This window comes from Mya arenaria, chromosome 13, assembly GCF_026914265.1.
Source record: "Mya arenaria isolate MELC-2E11 chromosome 13, ASM2691426v1".
Classification (NCBI taxonomy): domain Eukaryota; kingdom Metazoa; phylum Mollusca; class Bivalvia; order Myida; family Myidae; genus Mya; species Mya arenaria.
In genome coordinates, this window is record NC_069134.1 from 33,383,609 (window position 1) to 33,402,279 (window position 18,671).

Here is an 18,671-nt window from a genome sequence, read left to right on the forward strand (position 1 = left end):
GGGAAAACTAAATTCCAACCACAGGAACTGTCAATAGTTCTGTGTTTTAAATGAGACTAAATTTAAGAAATCATTGAGAGATATAAAGGGACTAAATTTTCTTAGATTGATTAAATTTTCCGACAGCTGGATTGAAAAGAGCATCTTGCTTCATACTTATTCCAAATGAGTAGTACAATTTGATTTTCATTTGCAGGAGGGCTGACACATGTCTTCTTTATATAATATATACAAGGTTGAAATCAGGCTTTTTTACAGCAATTTTAATTGCATTTAAGATTCTAGATTGTCTGTAGACTGCCCATTTAAGATTCTAGATTGTCTGTAGACTGCCTCATTTAGGGAATAAAATACTATATTAGGAGATGGTGTTACCATCTTTTGGAAAAAGCCACTGGGGCTTCAAAATCAAATGCTGTCTTGTCTGGTATGTTTTTTCCACAATTTTGGAGCAAAAGCCATTTTGGGCTGTTGAATAAAAAAATTCATTGGCCTGAAAAAGAATCTTAAGGCTCACATATTCTTGTGCAGTAACTTTCCAAGAACAAATTATACTTTATTGTCCTTATAAGGCCTGTACAACTGGCCCAAAAGAAATTTTAAAAGCCAGGGGCGTAGGTGCTTGAGAGTTTTGCACAGACTGAAATGGTTGAGCCATGTAATCACTCTTCATTGCTTCAACCACTCTCATCCTTAACCAAGACTTCTATGGATAATTTCTATAGACACATGGATAAGAAATCAATCAAAGAATTTACAAGTAGACACAAAATACTTCAGCTGCAGGGATGCTGAAAGAAATATAGATTAATATCAACAGAATTCCCACTCCAAGTTGGTGTTTCTTTTCATTTAATATTTACCTTTCAATTCTTTGTTTCTTCTTGACGATTTTCTTGGCTTGCCCAAGAACTAAGAACCAACCAGGCAAGTTTGAATATTAGATTGCATCCTTGCTGTTATTTAAATGAACATAGTTTTGTTTTTCTATAATTTAATTGCATTCATTTTTTCAGTTATAAGAATTGTACAAACTTGCCGGTTTAACGAACCGGGAGTCTATCATGAGTCTTATGAGGAGTCTATCGGCAATTATTTTTTTTAACAGCAAAAAAAAATTGCTGAGTTAATTGTGTTTATAAGAATGAAGAATGTTAGATAGAGATTATTTGAAATTGCAAGTAAAACTTTTAATTAAATTTATGATAATATTCTTGATCTGACGATTAGGAAATTGAGAAAGGTGAGAATTACGGCGGTATATATAGGATGGTGCAGACATTCCAATCTTACAGTGTTCCTCGTAGCCAGGGGCAATATCTTATGCATTTCGTATCACATTTGTATCTTACAGTGTTCCTAGTAGCCAGGGGCATATCTTAAGCATTTTGTATCACATTCGTATCTTACAGTGTTCCTAGTAGCCAGGGGCATATCTTAAGCATTTCGTATCACATTCCAATCCTACAGTGTTTCTAGTAGCCAGAGGCGTATCTTAAGCATTTCGTATCACATTCCAATCCTACGGTGTTCCTCGTAGCCAGGGGCGTATCTTAAGCATTTCGTATCACATTCCAATCCTACAGTGTTTCTCTTAGCCGGGGGCATATCTTAAGCATCTAAGACTGAACTTTGGAAAAATATCAGTAGTCCTTGGTCAACTGTGATGAATTTGAGTTTAACTAGCGACCATTGCATGTGCATCTTAGCCTTTTTCCAACAATATCCATCACTGACCTTTGGAAAATTATCAGTAGTCCTGGGTCAACAGTGACAAAGTAGGGTTATTAAGCTTGTGACTATTGTTAATACTTCTATCCATTGGAATCTCTATTTTGTCTGTATTGATATTTATTGACAGCCAATACTGTGATACTGTTGGTTGTTGACATTGAATATCTAAATAAAGAGGCATCATATTTGTGATGGCAATGAACTTAAATTTTGTCTTTGCAACATGTTTGCATGGTGGTCACACTAATTGATGGACAAAATTAAAGTCGAGTGTTTTATAGATGACTAACTCTTCACCTCTGATGGCCATAGAACTTTCAGTACTTCGATCTCTGTGGCATTGATGGTAATGTCTGACATGTCACAGACACTATCAGAGGATTAAGTTGTGAAATAAAGTTCCAAGATGAACAAACAGATTGAACTGATTGGTGGCAAAAAGTCGGGACATAACAAATCCACAGTTAAACTGTTAAGAAAGAAGTTGGTTTATTGAGCTGCGCAAGACTAAAGGAGAAATTTAGGAGGACACCAGACCACGCCATGCATTAGCAAAATCATGTCATTTTTAAATAACATGTGACTTGTTGGCCATATTAAGTGGCACTGCGAGATAACTTGCACACTCTCTTTGAGGTTTTTGTGTCTCTCTGTAATGCCTAGTTGTGTAAGATGATTGTTTATATCCTCCATGCCTTAAGTCTCTTAGCTGAACTGTGAACAGTAGGTCGTGCATTAAATCTCTTGTCAGAACTGTTAACAGGAGGCCATGCATTAAGTCTCTTGTCAGAACTGTAAACAATAGGCCATGCATTAAGTCTCTTGTCAGAACTGTTAACAGGAGGCCATGCATTAAGTATTCTGTCAGAACTGTTAACAATAGGCCATGAATTAAGTCTCTTGTCAGAACTGTTAACAGGAGGCCATGCATTAAGTCTCTTGTCAGAACTGTTAACAGGAGGCCATGCATTAAGTCTCTTGTCAGAACTGTAAACAATAGGCCATGCATTAAGTCTCTTGTCAGAACTGTTAACAGAAGGCCATACATTAAGTATTCTGTCAGAACTGTGAACAATAGGCCATGCATTGAGTCACAATAGGCCATGCATTAAGTCTTCTATCAGAAATCTCAACAGTAGACCATGCATTAAGTCTCTTGTCAGAACTGTTAACAGTAGACCATGCATTAAGTCAGTGTCAGAACTGTAAACAATAGGCCATGTATTAAGTCTTTTATCAGAAATCTCAACAGTAGACCATGCATTAAGTCTCTTGTCAGAACTGTTAACAGTAGACCATGCATTAAGTCAGTCAGGAAATGTAAACAATAGGCCATGCATTAAGTATTCTGTCAGAACTGTAAACAAAAGGTAGTGCATTAAGTATTCTGTCAGAACTGTTACCAGTTGACCATGCATTAATTCTCTTTATCAGAACTGTAACAATAGGCCATGCATTAAGTCTCTTGTCAGAACTTTTAACAGGAGGACATGCATAAAGACTCTTGTCAGAAATGTTGACAGGAGGACAAGCATTAAGTCTCTTGTCAGAGCTGTAAACAATAGGCCATGCATTAAGTCTTTTATCAGAACTCTTTAACAGTAGACCATGCATAAAGTATCTTATCAGAACTGTAAACAGTAGGCCATGCATTAAGTCTTTTATCAGAACTGTAAACAATAGACCATGCATAAAGTATCTTATCAGAACTGTAAACTGGAGGCCATGCATTAAGTCTCTTGTCAGAACTGTAAACAGTAGGCCATGCATTAAGTGTCTTGTCCGAACTGTTAACAGTTGACCATGCATTAATTCTCTTTATCAGAACTGTAAACAATAGGCCATGCATTAAGTCTCTTGTCAGAACTTTTAACAGTATACCATGCATTGGTGTATTGTCAGAACTGTGAACAGTAGGCCATTCATTAAGTCTATTATCAAAACTGTTAACAGTAGGCCATGCATTAAGTCTCTTGTCAGATCTGTTAACAGTAGACCATGCATTGGTGTATTGTCAGAACTGTTAACAGGAGGTCATGCATTAAGTCTATTATCAAAACTGTTAACAGTAGGCCATGCATTAAGTCTCTTGTCAGATCTGTTAACAGTAGACCATGCATGAAGTCTCTTGTCAGAACTGTTTACAATAGACTATGCATTAAGTCTCTTGTCAGATCTGTTAACAGTAGACCATGCATGAAGTCTCTTGTCAGAACTGTTTACAATAGACTATGCATTAAGTCTCTTGTCAGAACTGTAAACAGAAGGCCATGCATTAAGTATTCTGTCAGAACTGGAAACAGAAGGCCATGCATTAAGTATTCTGTCAGAACTGAAAACAGAAGGTCATGCATTAAGTATTCTGTCAGAACTGTTAGCAATAGGCCATGCATTAAATCTCTTGTCAGAACTGTTAACAGGAGGTCATGCATTAAGTCTCTTGTCAGAACTGTAAACAATAGACCATGCATTAAGTCTCTTGTCAGAACTGTATACAGGAGGACATGCATTAAGTCTCTTGTCAGAACTGTAAACAATAGGCCATGCATTAAGTCTCTTGTCAGAACTTTTAACAGTAGACCATGCATTGGTGTATTGTCAGAACTGTGAACAGTAGGCCATTCATTAAGTCTATTATCAAAACTGTTAACAGTAGGCCATGCATTAAGTCTCTTGTCAGATCTGTTAACAGTAGACCATGCATGAAGTCTCTTGTCAGAACTGTTTACAATAGACTATGCATTAAGTCTCTTGTCAGAACTGTAAACAGTAGGCCATGCATTAAGTATTCTGTCAGAACTGGAAACAGAAGGCCATGCATTAAGTATTCTGTCAGAACTGAAAACAGAAGGTCATGCATTAAGTATTCTGTCAGAACTGTTAGCAATAGGCCATGCATTAAGTCTCTTGTCAGAACTGTTAACAGGAGGTCATGCATTAAGTCTCTTGTCAGAACTGTAAACAATAGACCATGCATTAAGTATCTTATCAGAACTGTAAACAAGGGGTCATGCATTAAGTCTCTTGTCAGAACTGTTAACAGTAGACCATGCATTAAGTCTCTTATCAGAACTGTTAACAGGAAGGTGGGGGGGGGGGGGTTGGCGCTGACTTGCCGAAGTTATGTGTCATATTTCTTATAATACACCACACATTTTATATCATATTACCATTCAATATTTTTGAAACACTTTGATATACATAGATCAACCTTCTATATACAAAGAATGGACACATTTAAGTAAGGTATAAAAAATGAAATTATATGTACCTTGCACTTCATGCTCATTGGGCTGATTGTGCAGATCTTTGTAAAGGTTAACAATGTTGTGAACGACATAGTTGTTAACTTTTAAAGGTGAAATATTTTATGATGTGCTGATATATTTACGGTAAGTACAACAAGTGTAGTTGAATCGGTTGTCTCAATAATTGTGTCAAGTTCAACAGATCACATATGTCCATGAAAATTTTAGAGTATTAAAGATTTGAAAGTTAACAACGATCCAGTTAAATTGTTGACTTAATGAATGATTTGAGCAATAGACCCATAGTGTAACAATTCAATTACTTAAATAATGTCTTCAGTTACTTTTATGTATATGCCATTACTGAAGGTGCCAGTTATTACCATTAATGTGCAATGACAATTAGAATCGAGAAATTCTGAGAAAAATAGCCATATTTGTGTTCCTGAATTGATGCTCACTTGTACAATGGGGAGGAATTGTCTCTGACCATTTTATTTATTGGTCATAATCTTGAAACTTACAGTTTTTATTAAACCATAGTATAAAGGAAATAACATTGGCATCTAATTTGGTTGCTTTTGTTAGCAGTCCCCGATGGTCCCAGTTTCTGCCTGTTGTAACAGGATCAAGCTAAGTTGGGTTTTTTTGCTGTGTAATTTCTCATTTTAAAGAATTTTGAGACTTTTAACGGAAATTATTATATAATTAAGATTATCAGGATAAACTATTTTTTGTTATGTAAAATCAAGAATTAGCATGCAATTTAGCTTTATGAAATAAGATGTGTAACCCTCTTATGCTTAAGATCGTTGGAGAAATTTGAGCCAGATGATCAAGAATGATAGATTAAACCCTGTATGACCTGCTTACACTTTCCGGCAACTCACTGATTTTTGCAGCTAGAATCTTTTTTAACGTGTCAATGCGTCTGTCGCCTCAGAATGTCTTCTCTTTAGCCATGTTCTCGTATTATTATCCGTTTTCTCTTCAAAACATGAAATTAATATTTCCCCTAAGATTTATGAAGAGAAATCTTCCAACCAATAAATCATACTTTTATTACATGACGTTACCCACCTTATACTGATGCTTCTATGGAATTAGGCTCTGTTTGGATTTTCTTTAGAAGCCACTGATATTTCAGCCTGGATGAATCCTCAGAATTATTGGTGACATACGGCCATAAACATGCCCCTCGTTGTCTGAAACGACTTTGGAATAACTTTCTGTGAGATATAATCTTTTGTTATTCTTTAGCTTCTGTCTGTTAATGATATTGCTGTAAGTATTATTGTTTCTTTATTTTCGCTTTAGAAAATATGAACTTATGTTGGTAGAAATAGAAACTATATTAAAAGCAGATTATTTTTAAGCCAAGTGAACGTATTAGAGAGAACAGTAACAGCCAGCAAAGATCAAGAAAAGTTGCTATTGATTCCCGACTGCAGAAATTGAATACTTGTCACAGAGCTTGGTCGTATTATACTCGTATACAGTAAAGGATTGTGTGCGAACTAGAACCATTGCCCTCCTGAGTCTATCGGACAGTAAGAGGTGGTGGTGGCATTGGCAATAGTTGTAGAAGTGCCGGAATTCCCATACTCTAGTGGAGTATATACAAGAGTTGCCCTGGCTGGAACTTACGCTGGTCCTTGGGACTATTGCAGTACACTGTAGTTGTAGTTTGAATGTGACGAAGGAACTTCGCTGCAGAATTTCATTTGGCCAGAAGTGGTTTTGAACCTCACAGCTACTTTGTGGCTTTCTTATAATAGGGTGATTCAGACTTGAAAAATTGAAGGTATCAAGGATATAGTGTTTTTTTTTAAAGTTCCGAACCTGTGAGTAAGAAAGTGAATATTTACGTTAGTAACGCTCATTTTGTCTGGAAAATTTCTGAAAACAAATTCCAAGTTGGACATAGATCTACTGACAAAGATTGGTGTTGAATCCTGTTTTCTGTGTTGGAAAAAGGTAGGCACTATTTATGTCATTTATGATTGTATGAAAAGCTGTAACTTAAGTCTAAGTTTGACTGCGGTTACTAGTTACTAGCTGTTATGTGGAGAAATTGAGTGCATTTAGGTGATACAACTGTGCGTTTAAAGGTTCGTGTAACATAATTCATTATCATTCTTTCAGAGCTATGATTTTATAATTCACAATTTATTACAGGACTTAAGTTTTTGCAGAGAAAGATTGGATTTTTAGATCCAGGTTATTGCTTATTATTAAAAAGGTAGGCAATAAATTAAAGTTTAGCTTTGAATTTCCTAGTTAGATAAAGTGTGTTATTAAGAGAAAATGGTGTTAAATCTTGGATGCTGTCTTGCTAAAATAACTAAAACAGGTAATTATATTCGTTATCGATATAACTCAAAGGCAGGTGGAAATTAGAAAACTGGGTGGCTGGAGATTTATGTGGATGTTGGTAGAGAATGAATAATTGATGGGGTCGGTTAATGATGTTATGAATTCTGGTAATGTTATAGGAATTAATGTAATTTGCAGATTAGATAGCATGTTTGGGGTCACCCTAGTGTGAAAGCTGAATATACGGTTATGAACTTATTATAGTGGGCAAATGGCATTCAGCATTAATAGTTATGAATTGTTTGTGCACCTGTGATATTTCCACCATTTGGGGAATGGGGAAAATTGCATAATTTTGACTAAAATTAGGGAATGCTTTAATAATTCAGTGTGTTTTTACCCCCACTTTTTAGGAAATGAGAATGTGGCCCTGTGATAGAAGAAAAGTATTAACAATAGACCTGTGTTCAGCTGGTTTTTTATTCAACAAACCTATCAACATATTTATTACTGGCACTGTTACATTGGTACATTTGCTAAATGTTAAGAGATCAATGCACTCTGAAAAAAAAAATAAAATTGAAGGGCATTTTTACAGGGGTTGGGGAAGACATATAGTGTTCCATTAGGGAAATGGGACAGTATTTCAACCCCCAAAAAAGATTGGAAAAAAACACTGAAATTAGACAGGAAAGACAAAGTGATGATTTATTTTCTTCAGAATACACATTTAAACTCCTCCATACATTACTGGTTTTAGGGTCCAATTTTTTTTTTGAAAATAAAGTTTGGAGTTCATTGTCGCATTTGGAAAAAAAAGAATATATTTGGAGCTGCACTTTCAATGAATTGACCATTTTGACAACTTTTATATTTTTTGTCTTGGAATGAGTAAATTTTTGCATAAATGACTGGAAACCAGTGATACAAAAGATTGCTGACAAAAGATCAGATCACATTTTTAGCTCGACTATTCGAAGAATAAGGAGAGCTATACTACTCACCCAAGCGTCGGCGTCATCCCTTGGTTAAGGTTTTGCGTGCAAGCACACATAGGTTAATATCTCAGCAACTACTTGAGGTATTGCATTGAGACTTTATACAATGGTACTGGACAACCATCCAACCTACTTAATTAACCAAGTTTGATAACTCTACTTTGCATTTAATGCCAATGATAGGCCTTTATTATTTGACTTAGAAATTCTGGTTAAAGTTTTGCGTGCAAGCACACATAGGTTAATATCTCAGCAACTGCTTTAGGTATTGCATTGAGACTTGATACAATGGTACTCAACCTTCCAACCTACCTAATTTACCAAGTTAGATAACTCTAGTTTGCATTTAATGCAAATAATTGCCCTTTATTATTCAACTTAGAAATTCTGGTTAAGGTTTTGCATGTAAGCACAAATAGGTTAATATCTCAGCAACTGCTTGAGGAATTGCATTGAGACTTTATAAAATGGTACTCAACCATCCAATCTACTTAAATAACCAAGAAAGATAACTCTAGTTTGCATTAATATCAAATAATGGCCCCTTTTTTATTCAACATAGAAATTCTGGTTAAGGTTTTGCATGTAACCACTTTTAAGTCAATGCTTCAGCAAATACATCATGTATTGCATTGAAACGTTACACACAGGCTCCCAACCATTTAACCTTCTTATTTAATCATGTAAGATAACTCTATCTTTCATATTATATCATTTTTGCCCCTTTATTATGCGACTTAGAAATTCTGGTTAAGGTTTTGCATGTTTAAAGCACACATAGAATAATACCTCAGCAACTACTTGATGTATTGCATTGAGACTTTATACAATATGGTATTGAACTACCCAACCTAATTGAATAATCAAATTAGATAACTGTGTTTTGCAAATAATGGCCCTTTATTATTACACTTAAAAATTCTGGTTAAAATTTTGCATGTAACCACATTTATGTTAATATTTCAGCACATCATGTATTGCATTGAAATCTTATCTAACAGTGTTCCATGCATGTTTCGCCAAAACTTTTCAATCCTTTCACTGAAAAGCGGCGGAATAGTCGAGCGCTCTGTCTCTGTGACAGCTCTTGTTCATCCTTATGTTTAAAAATTGATATTTCATGGCTAAAAGCATTACTAATGTTTTAAGAAAAATGAGTGTTACAGCCACGAGTTTTCAAAATAATAGAGATATGTTATGTGATTTATATTATATGACTGAGCTGAAGGCATTGTTACCAAAATCAGCTGATTCTGAGAAAAAAACTAAAAAAATATCCTTTTGACTGAGAGCGCAGCTTTAAGTGTATGGAATATATAGAATTGAAAAATATGGTGTAGATGGGTCAATTCATAATACATTGTTTATATATATATTTTAAGTAATGTTGTGTATAATGATAATTTCTAAACAGTATAATGTCACCAATTTGTCTGGGTACATATACACAGCTTAATTACATAAAATTTATCCCAAAAGGAGAAAAAAATATTTAACCAGAAACAAACATTTTTTTATCATGCTTGATAATAAATATCATGTCTGAGTAAAGCTGTTCTGTATAATATGCTGTACCGTAAATGACTGGGTATTAGACGCGTTTTTTCCTCTCAGATTCCGATGCAAAAAAATGCCTGCGTATAATAACCAGTAACAATTTTTTGAACTTTTTTTCTGAGGTCGATTTCAAGCCAAGAGTTTGTTTAGATTTATGTAGAAAGGGATGTTACTCGCGTCATATTGATCGATTATATATGGGTTAAAACGGCAGTTGAAGATCGGTATACGGTATATCGTAAGACGTTTATAATTTTAACAAAAATATTTTTCGATTAAATATTTTTCGATTAAAGTTATTCAATATTATTTTTAATAATAAATTGAATTGAACAATAATTAAACTTGCATATAAGAAAGCAAAGTTGGGCACTGTCAAAATATTTTTTGTCAGTTGTATGATAAGGTGTGAAAAACTTGCATTGCCTTTTGTTCTGTTTAACATACCAATACTACAAATTGATGCGATAATGGTCTTGTTTTGTTCAAACATTTACGCGAACTTTATTCTTTTCTGTAGGTGTTGATATTTTGAGAACAAACCAGCACAATATAAGGTTTACAGTATGCACAACTTAACTTCATTCTCGACAGGTTATCGTTTACGATATACTGTCAAAAAGAAATCTTACATATTTTTATAAAAGGCACCTTTCAGTGCTACCCAGAAACAAATGGTCACAATCAGTTCTTTTAAGTGCCTTTCCTAACATAAAACGAATTGAAATGAAACACATTTTGCATTATCATTGTATGGTTTTAAAGATAACCATCACCATTTTCACGATTTTTTTTTTTTCGTCACTGTCAACAAACATTGTGGCCGAAATTGACAGACGTTTTTGACATATTTTCTATGCGTCTTTTAACCAAAAACATAGATTAATTTTTTTTTTCTCTGCCTTTTCACAGAATTTTTTCCCTGTGTCTAATACCCCCTATCGTCTTATAACCAGTCATTTACGGTATTCATTTCTGACATTTCCAAAACATAAACTATTCCCATTAGTTTCATGTCAGTATGCACAATTACCATTTATTAGAACTATCAATTGTTCATAGTCTGCCAAAATATGTGTATATAATTTTCTATGATATACTAAATGCCAACAGTAATTCAATATGCTGACATTTTTCAGCCTTTATTCTTATGATGCACACCAAAATAAACATTAACTTTCCTCATTATTCTATATGGGTATGATTAATGTTACGGATGTATGTATTAATCAAAATTAATTGTGCCTACCGGTTCTCCATAATAGCTCAAACCAGGAAGCCCTGCACTTTTGAAATGTTTCTGGCCTTGTCAAAAAAAATATAGCTGAATTTGCTGTAATTTTTCAAGCCCAGTAATTATATACTTGCTGATCCATAAGTCTACAGTGTGTTTGAAAAATGTATATTTGTTTTCAGACAGAGGCTTTCTAATGGGTTGCATTGAAACAGTTAATTTTTCATAATTTAAAGAACTATTAAAGTTTAAGTTATCTTTAGCACCATAAACAATTGTTAACATAAACTAGTAATCTTCCTTTAATGTAAATCAAATAAAGATTTTATTACCTCCCTTGCTGTCAGTTTTCTTTTTATCTCCCTTCATGCTCTTTGTAATGATTACTTCCCCTAGCAATATGCATTTATTTCCTCCCTTGACACAAAAAGTGTAACTGAACAAAATTATTTTTCAATCATCATCATATAACACATATAAATATCTCTGATGTGTTTAACTGCAGTTCGAAGTATGCACTGTTTATTATTTAGTTATATGGAGTTACCAGCATTTGTTATTTTAAGCAAGAATAATGAGTCTTTGTGTGCATGGCTTTGGTTCAGTTTCCAATGGTTTGGAGGAAAGAAATGAAATAATGCCTCAAAGTAAACATTGGTTTAAGAAAGTCTGTTTTTTATCCTGAGCAGGTTACAGTTTACAGAGCTGACTTTCTTGTTTTATTTTGTCTGTGACTCAAATGCTAAGGTTAACAGAAGTAATTATCACTCATTCAAGATGTAAAAGTCTTTTATTTTAAGAACATTTTGACATTTTCAATGAAATTTATAATCTAAAAAGCTGAAATAAAATCTACCGAATTTAAATCACAAGAGTTAAACATGTAACATTCTTATATGATTCATTCTGACATTAAAGCTGCCCTCTCACAGATTTACCGTTTTTACAACTTTTTTATTTTTTTGTCTTGGAAAGAGCAAGTTTTTGCGTAACTATCTGTAAACCAATGATATAAGGTCGCTGACAAAAAATCTGATCGTAGATTTTCATATTTCTGTTCGAAAATTAAGGTTTTATGGCTTAAACCATTACTAATGGTTTAAGAAAAATGCATTAAACATCAATTTTTGAACTTAAATATAAAATTCTGCGATCTTATTTTTTGTCAGCAGTCTTATATAACCGGTTTCCATGGATTTTCGCAAAAATTGGCTCGTTCCAAGACAAAAAAAAAAAAAAGTTGTCAAAACGTTCAATCTGTGAGAGTGCAGCTTTAACAATGGGAATGACAATCTGAACATTATCTTTACATCTTAACATGGTTAAATTTCAGTATAAACATCAAAGATTTGATCGAAATCTTTCTCTATGTGATGACTGTCCACAAAATAAATTACCTGAAAATTAATAACGTGAATAGCAAAATACAAACATACATCACTTTATAAGCATTACATTTCGTCATCTTAGTGCAATAACTCAATATCTGCTTCTATTTCTATATGCAGTTATTGAGTTATTGCACTAAGGTGACGATGGTGATGTAATGCAAATTTAAGCTGAAAGAGATTGTTCATTTTATCCCAAAAAATCTTGAAGTCAGATACCTTGAGAAGACAAAAAAATACCCATAGGCAAGATTCCTTCAGTTTTAATAACTGGCGTGGTGTTTTTAAAAATGAAAGAGAACCATCTGCATCAAGTCATTGTCAGCCTTACTTAATAAATTTTATCACAACGTCAAATTATAATGTTGTATCTTATGATGTATAAATTTAAATTTATCTCCCGCAAGAATCACTGATTCTTGCGGCCAGTGGTAACGAAGTGTCTTAATTATTATGTCCACAATGTTTTGATAGCCATGGGCACTGACTGGCTTATTGGGGCTATTGAACAACCAACACCATAAGTCTATTACTAAAGATTTCACATACTGATCAAATGTATATCTGAGATCAAGGCAACATTATTTGTGCAATACAAGTTGGAAGAAAATCGGCAGGTTTCGAAATTTTCTTCTCAATTTCTGGTATGTTTATTAATGGTAGATGATATTTGTTTTGTGATGTATACATTTCTGGGAATATACTCTGCAGGGGAGATTAGAGGGTGAAATAATAAGGTAAGTTTTTTTGGAATAATCGAAAAAACAAGAACTTTTTAATTAAATGGATAGTTTAGGTAAGATAGTGAAATTGTTGTAGATAGAATTTTGAGAAATTTGGTTTAATTCTGGATTAATTAAAATATAGTAACTTTTTAAGGAAAATAATAAATAAGGTAAGATAGTAAAATTATTGGCGGTAGAATTTTGGTTTAATTCTGGAAAGATTAAAAAATTAGATTTTTAAGTGAATAAGAACTTTTTAAGTAAAAGAATAAATTAGGTATTGCAGTTAAAATGGTTGAAAATCAAATAGTAGAATTTGGAGAATTTTGTGTTTTTACTGGAATAATAGAAAAAATAGGAATGAATTAAGTAAGATAAGCTTTTATTTAATAGAATGAATGATTAAATGTTTGTGAATTTTGTTTATACAACTAGATGCAGATCCAGTGCTATGAGCTCTTGTTTCAAGCTCAATGAAATATGTTTAAGCATGTGAATAAATGAATACATAGGATGAATATATTTTACAAAAAAAAATTATTTGAAAAAAACAACTACTTCTTCAAGGACAAAAGCAGTATAAACGATAGATTTGTAAATATCGTTTACCACAACTGTTACTAGGAGTTTTTATAATGTTATATAGAATTTATGCATTTTTTTAAAAACTAAATTTCATACTGTACAGTATGTAACTTTTAAAAGAACTCGACCTTATTTGATGGTGTAGCAAAGCTTTATAAAGTATTGCAAATATTTTACCATCTAGGTTTTATTGAAGCTTTTCTCATTTTTACAAGTAAGACAAGGTAATGGAAAAAATGATTTTGTACTGGCAAGGTGAACTATTATTACTCGTATAACTAAAACAACAGCCGCCGATTGTATAAAACTGTATAGGCCTTGGATTGGTTAGCTAAAAACATTACGGGTATTGATTGGTCAATATTTATCCAATGATATCTATTGACCAATCACATTGCTCAATGTGTTAAACTAGCCAAAAGATAATATGTGGATAACTTATCCAGTTTCATACAATTGACTGCATGCAGTTGTTGGTTGTAACCGGTACTCGTATCTTTCAAGAAAAAGCTTTGAATTGGGATTGAACCTGGGAGCTTCGGTTTTACAGCTTGATATGCACCATCTATTGGGCCATTGCCACTGAGTAATTCTTGGATGACATGAGTTAAAACCTTCATGATTAAGAATGGATGGATTGAGCAAATCAAAGGAGCCCTTTTTCATTATTAAGATTTTAATTCAGGCCATCTTAAACTGACTTTGAATAATTATTACAACCTCATTGGCTGACACATTGTCAACGCAAAATCTGACGCAGGGATTGTGTATGGCATGAGTGGCAGTGGGCGGATCTTTAAACACACGCAGAGTTGAAATTCCTAATGATTAAGCCTTGTACTTAATGATTGCTTATCTGCAATTTCATTGGCTGAAAATATAGGTTGTATTCTAATAAATAAAAGTCTGGGTGTATATATCGAGGGGTGAAAGCGAAAAGGTTCTATCTGCTTCTTTATTCTCAGTCACTTAGAACCTTTTCGCTTTCACCCCTCGATATGCATGTTCCTGTAGCAGAAATATGCTGACTTGAGAGTGCATAATTGTACCAATGTATACTTCTTCTTGCTGGCAAACACTGTTATTCATTTGTAAGTTGTATACCTACATCAGTATGATCAGCTACTTAATATTATGTCAAACATTATGTTTTAAGAGTCCAAAGCTTCACCTTCACAGCTCATTTTTTATCTTGTTCATTAGGCCAATTTAAAAATTGTTTGGTTCCAGTTTTCCATCATCTCATCTACTTTTTTCATTGATCGCAATGTTTTTCTTGCCATAGATCTGACAAAATTAATCAGAGATTTTTTTTCATTTTTGATTCAATTTTCGGCAGTTTCTTGATCAGTTTCTTAAATGTATTGTTATTATTAATATAATAGTGCTCTGGTTCATGTTTATCCACACCAATGGCACTGTTTTGGAGAATGACATTCTATTCAGAGACACAACTTGAACTCCAAAAAATACATTGAAAAACCCTCACCAGTACCTAACCTACTATTCCAAATATCAGAAACAAAACATTTTTTTATTTATTTTCTTTGGCCTTAGATGAAATAGTGGTTACTACTTGAAAGCTCTTGGAAACACTTACAAAGACAGCCAATATCTTACAAGAGATCTTCTTGCTTGGTATTTTTTGCAAATAACTTGCAAAAAAAACCATACCCCGAATCATTACTGCTTCGTCTTCTGTTAATTGACTTGCTTACGCCCACTGTCATTTTTGATTGTTAAAAGCCCTGTTTTCTGTCGTCTAGTATTGGCACCTATATTGTCACTTTAACATTGCTCATGTCAGGGTAATCAGACAGCTTTATGCTTTATGATTCCCTGATGGACAAGGCTAACTGTCGTCTGCTGTTCGTGTTTGGTTCCTTATTACCATCAAAGTCATGGTCTTGTGTCAAACTTGAAATTTACTAATTTTTCATCAGTTGCAGACATCGCTAAGTTAAAAAAAAAGTCAGACATTCAGTCTTAAAATCTCTGAAATTTTTTCGGTCAAAAAGAAAATCTGTTGGACAGAATAAAATTTTAACATCAATATTTTTTGACAGTCTCAGGCTGACTTGTAATAAAAATTGTGATTGGTCGATTTTTTTGGCAATGTGCATTTCTCCGATCATACCAATGCCAGCTTTCTAGTTATATCGAGCATGTTCCAAAAGATTATATTAAAGATTTGAGTTTGAAACATTTGGAAATGTCATTTAAAACCTGCTGATCTGGCAATACTTATCGCAAAAGGCAGAATCTATGCAATAAAAGTTCTCTTTTAAATGCAGTTTATGCCCAAAACAAGGAAAACCCAGGAAATGTATACTGTCTTAAAAGCTTAATGATCTTTGTTGAAATTGGGCCCAAAGGTTTTCCAGCTATTTGTGAAAATAGAACCTACTCAAAAGTTGGTAAAAACAGTGTTTCGTGTCAAATTCAAGGCCAAGTTGCTTTCAAAAGTTTGATAAAATTTAGTAAAAGGATAATTGAGTTTGCATAATAAGTGTTAAGATACCAGACAGAATGTACATTCTCCCTTTATTGTGTTTTTTTTTGGTTATTCAGGGAAAGTTATAATTTGCTTTTACAGAAGGGCCAATTAAAAATTTCCTCATCATCCAAAACCTACTGTAGTTATTGGACTAAACATCAGTCCTTAAAATTTCAGGGCTCCCATCCATTCTCTTAGACGCACCTCTTTAGTATTTCAATTGAACCCCATTAGCCGAAACCTGCTGTAATAATTGGAATGAAAGTCAGTTCGTAAAATTTCAGGGCACCTGTTCACTGTTCAAACAGTTGAACATGGATTGTCTGTTCTATGATATTATTTTCAATTTTCTCACAGGTTAAGTGCTTCAGGATCTGTTACAAGTTCTTGTGAACTACATAGCTTTATATCCGATTCACGAGTGCATTTTCTGCAATTTTTAGCATGAAGGTTGAAATCTTTCGATAAGACGGCTTTGTCAACCTTTAACCTTTGCCATTAATTAAATACTATCTAAAATTATTGTATGACACTCTGTACACATGTGACCAACTACAGGTAGTGGACTTGTATAGTTTGGCCCAGAACACTGGCTTTAATGATTACAGAGTTACCTGTCTTGGATGACTGAAACCATGAAATAAAATTGATGAGCATTGAGATAGCTCTAGTTATGCAAATCGTCTTGATTTTGATAAACTATATGTCAAGAAGTCATTCACAAATAATTCATTCATGTTACAATTCTGCTTTTTTGCTCAGACTTCGAAATAACAGAGGCAATTTTAGAAGAAATATCTGTAAAATGTGCTCTTACTTTAACTACTTTATCTCGAGATATGTCACAAAATGATTCCCCCATGTCTCCTAGTTTCAGACATAATTATTCACATGGCTCCCTTGTAATTTCTGGGTTAGCTATAAAATTTAAATTTTAATATCTCCCCAGTATCTCTTTGCTTTTGAAATTTATTGATGCTTAGGGTGAAAGTGTTGCCATGGAAATCATGTTTTAGTACAACAGTTTTATGCTTAAAAGTATTGACATTTGTTGGCTTCAGATTGGATATCGAGGTTTATACTAATTGTTTCATCGAGTTTAAAGCAACATACTTAATAACTTAATAAGACCATCTGATTGTAAGCTTTTCAGTTTTTCAAAGACAAAAAGTTGGGGTGTTTGTCATCCTGTGCGTTATTTTCGTCGTCGTAAGCGTCGTTGCTCAAAAACTTTTACTGTGGCCGTAACTGTTCCAGATATTCAAATCAAACTTGGTAGACATGTTGCCAAAGACAATAAGCACATGTATAGCAAGGCCCATAAATCTTGCTTTGATAATAGTTGTGTTATATACCCTGATTGACTGAAAAAACAACAACAGACAAAGGGCTCTTGTTTATGAAAAAGGTATTATAAAATAATTAAGTGAATATGACTTGATTATGGTTGTTTGCGCTGTTTTTTAAGATATTGTAATGATGGCCAAACATGGTGAACTTGTTCTTGATGATTCAAACATGTATAGGAAGCAAGTCCCATTACTCCGTCAATACCGTTTGATGGGTTATTCCCCTTGATGAACTATTTCCTAAGATAATGAACTGATGGACAAACTTGGTAAAGGCTTACATGACAATTCATACAGGTTATAGGTAGCAAGTCCCATTACTCTGTCAAAACTGTTTGATGGGGTTATTTCCCTTGATAAACTATTTCCTAAGATAATGCAATGATGGCCAAACTCGGTAAACACTTGCTTAACAATGCATACATGTTATTGGCAGCAAGTCCCATTACTCTTGCATTACTGTCTGATGGGGTTATTCCCTGTGATGAACTATTTCCTAAGATAATTAACTAATGGCCAAACTAGGTAAACACTTGCTTAACAATGCATACATTCTATTGGCAGCAGGACCCATTACTCTGGTAAACGCTTGCATGACAATGTGTACAGGTTATTCTCATATTCTCAGGCTGGTCTCATTACTCTGTCAATACTGTTTGATGGGGTTATTCCCCTTGATGAACTAAAAAAAAGGCATTATATGTGTAAGGTGGGTTGAAGTAAGATTCTCTGTGTGCATTTCTCTCTTTGCAGTTGCACATATACATAGAAAGGCAGAAAATTAACAGAACTTTTTAAATATTCTTTTTATATAAGTAAATCTGCATTTGAATTCAAGCTGTTGCCATTTTGTTTGGGTGAATGTGAGGTAGAGAGGTGTATAAAAGCATACTATTAAGAGTTTTGCCATTACAAGTAACTTAATCAAAAGTTGTAACTTAAAACTTGCAAAAGAAGAAAATATTAATGCTGAGAAAATTATTGTATGGTGGCTTAAAAAAAAAAAAGGTTGGTCTGAAAATCGGAACTATTATTTTTGT

General features: G+C 33.6%; 1 protein-coding gene across 3 annotated transcripts in view; it reads left to right on the forward strand.

Annotated features, from left to right (window-relative positions):
* The window catches only part of LOC128213654 (neuronal calcium sensor 2-like), a 92,727-nt gene that overhangs the window by 19,303 nt on the left and 54,753 nt on the right, over positions 1-18,671 (forward strand). The window contains exon 1 of one of the 3 annotated variants that reach the window (XM_052919647.1): positions 6,541-6,959. The exons of 1 other annotated variant lie outside the window; for it this stretch is intronic. The gene's annotated coding sequence lies outside the window, so the exon portion shown is untranslated. Of the gene's footprint in view, positions 1-6,540; positions 6,960-7,316; positions 7,336-18,671 lie in introns of those variants that run through there. One more of the 3 variants, XM_052919651.1, reaches the window with a different exon arrangement.